This window comes from Eurosta solidaginis, chromosome 3 (assembly GCF_040869045.1).
Source record: "Eurosta solidaginis isolate ZX-2024a chromosome 3, ASM4086904v1, whole genome shotgun sequence".
Classification (NCBI taxonomy): domain Eukaryota; kingdom Metazoa; phylum Arthropoda; class Insecta; order Diptera; family Tephritidae; genus Eurosta; species Eurosta solidaginis.
The window spans coordinates 234,810,588-234,813,573 of record NC_090321.1 but is presented as its reverse complement, the minus strand read 5'-3'; the positions used below and the strand labels follow the sequence as shown (position 1 = coordinate 234,813,573).

Genomic DNA, 2,986 nt, shown 5'->3' with positions numbered 1-2,986 from the left:
AGGGAATTGTGCGAAAAGTGGATTAACTTAAAAATGGATGACGGTGAGCAAATGGAGTCCCGAAGATACTTTTTCGCGAACTCCCATTTATTTTATAACCGAAAAGGTTTTTATAGTCTTAACGTACTGATTGTAAGTGTGCTAAATATTTATTGTATTATTTTTTATCAATGTGTTTAATTTTTCAGATATGTGATTATAAACAGCGTGTACGGTACATTAATGCGAAATACCCTGTGTAAACAAACGACTCATTCGTTTCGTCTAACACTGACGTATCACGAATCTTTCAAGCACAATACGAAAGCGGAAATAGAAGTATATATCAATTAGGTATAATACGTCTCTATAATAATTTACTGTTCAACGATAACTTTATATCAAATAGATTGGTGACGCAGGATACCATCTTGCACCGTGGCTTATAATTCCCTTTCGCAACCCTGCACTTAATACTCCCCAAAGCCGCTTCAACAAATGGCATAGTTCTGGGCGAAACATTATAGAGAGAACTATTTTTGTTTGAAAGAACTGGTGTAGATGTCTTCTGTCTGCACGGCAACTTCACTACCTCCTGAGAAGGCTGTGCAAATTATCACTGTAGCGGCAGTACTTCGCAATTTACGCATTCACTACAATATCCATGATGAGTACCTCGATAACGTAAATAATGAGGAGGGCGGAGAAACTCACTTTCAAGAAATTGAGCAAACGGAAAGGTATTATATTGAAGCTGTTGAATCAAATGCTTCAAAGTTTTTTGTAAACATTTTAATTTGATATTGTTAAATTTTTCAGCTGAAGGCCAATTTAAATAAAAACACAACTTTGTGTATTATAGTTATACAATTTATTCTTGTCGATATTTCAGCTTTATTCTAATTTTCATTTTATTATAAATAACGATACTGCCTTCATGGCCACGTGAAATATTGCACTTAATTTTCAACTAATTAAATTTTCTTTGTTATATAATTTTTACTCTTTTTTTAATTTTTTTTTTCTGCAAGCGAGTAGAGCATGGAGACGAGAGGGTTGTAGTAGCGCACTATTCACTCTTTCAAGCTCCAGTTGCAAAAGCTGCCCCTTTACTTGGGTCTTGTCCCGCAATAACTTTTCAGTTGCCATGTTATGCCTTTTAGTTTCTGCAACCAAGTCTGCTAATACCGAGCAAATTTTTTCAGTGTTGCTGTTCAAGCTGCTTATAATTTTTTCCATCTTTTTAGTGCTTTTAGTCAAATCTTCCATTTTTCTTTTTTGATACCTCATTGCAGATGACATGTTATCGTGAAACTTTTTCTGCAAAACAGTTTGCGTTTTCAAGAACGTCATCTGGCTCCTTCTTTGTGGTATTCTCTGCTGTGGCTGCGAAGAGGAAGGAGTGTCTTGGTTACCGTTTTCTTCGCTTCCAATATCAGTTTCTGCATTGTTCACCGCGACACTTAAGAATGTTTCGCTAGCACCACTTTCTATATGGCGGAGCATGTTCTGTTGTGTGCCAAAGTGTTTGCCAGAAACTCCTGATATGGCGTCACCAAGATATACAAGATGCGCAACTTCCTCTTCCAAGGCAGTCAAATTTGTTGCAGTTTTTGGTCCACAACCTGTTGCTAGCATTTGGGTGAAGTTGTGGGACATTTTCTTCTTAATGGAATATTTGAAATCTGACCATACCTGAAATTGACATGTGTTGAAAAAAATTTTATATGTAACAAATTTTCTTACTTTTTTCCACTCAGTAGTGGACTTTGTTGGAGGTCCCAACATATTTAAGTCGGTGCATAGGGATATCCAAAACACTGAGAGTACGTCTGGCGGCTGCATGGACATGTTTTTGGCGATGTCCTCGTTCAGCTTCATCCGTTCAACCAACAAGGTGAACTGTTCGCGATTTGTGGTGCGACTTCTGTTTACAAATATAAATATTACATAAATTTTACTCAAAAGTATAAAAAATAACTAAAATAACTAACTTCTTATTGAATTCCATTCTATTTTAAGTATATTGCGCGTTATTTAAACTTTTTCTTTTCAATCCGCAACAGTTTTTTAGCAAATGACAGCTATAGCATTTCTATTACGGTTATCGGAACGCAGCGGATCACCGAATTGTTTTATCTACAAAATTTTATTCGCGAGCTGCATTGCCGATCGGTTTTGAGAATATCAGATCTCCTCAATTCGATTCGCATTCCTCGCGCATGGCATTCGTCGGACACCCTTATAGGGGTATTGATAGAGATTATCATGTAGATATGTTAAGTAGGGTGGATAAACATTTTTTAAGACAGCTTCGCTAGCAAGCTTTGAAAAATTTACTTTGTTATAAATGCAAAAAAAAATCCTTTCTTATATTATCAAAATTGTTTAGACAAAAACGACATTTTTCGTGTTTAATCGCTGCGACAAATAACATCGTTGCAACAAATATAGTACATTCTTCAGAGGAAAATTGCATAAAAAAACAGTTTTTGTGTTTGTTCGCCATGAACCAGAGCAATCTATGCGAAAAAGCAACTTTATAGTGCTTTTTGATGTTGCCTGGCCTGGGACTTAAACCTAGAACCCAGAGCATGTAACCACCAAACCACGGCAGGCGCCGTAAGCTAAATGGTGCAAGCAAAAGTGCCATTTAAAAAAAACAGTTTTCGTGTTTTTTCTTTGCTTTTCAATCAAACATGTATAAAAGAGTCGCACAAATTTTCCAAAATGTGTTGACATGAAAAATAAAATTGCTTTTTTAACAGCTACAAATCAAAAGCGAATTATTTAAATCAAATATATCTGGGTTGCAATTAAATTTGGATATACTAACTTCCATTCTGCATCAAACAAAAAAGTTGTAGATTTCTTTCTAATATAACTAAAATTGTTTAAAGGAAAATTTATTAAAAAAAAAAAAACAGTTTTTGTGCTTGTTCGCTGTGAACCAAACGTTAAAACACGCATCGCATACATACATATCTTACCTATTTTATTATGTATT

At 35.1% G+C, this 2,986-nt stretch overlaps 1 long non-coding RNA gene across 1 annotated transcript; it reads right to left on the bottom strand.

The window, feature by feature from the left end:
• Positions 1–1,040: 1,040 nt before the first annotated feature.
• LOC137247019 (uncharacterized) lies at positions 1,041–2,028 on the bottom strand. Its single transcript, XR_010951759.1, has 3 exons — positions 1,974–2,028; positions 1,726–1,906; positions 1,041–1,674 (listed from the first exon to the last, which is right to left on the bottom strand). It is a non-coding gene; the product is annotated as an uncharacterized lncRNA (long non-coding RNA).
• Between the last annotated feature and the right edge of the window lie 958 nt (positions 2,029–2,986).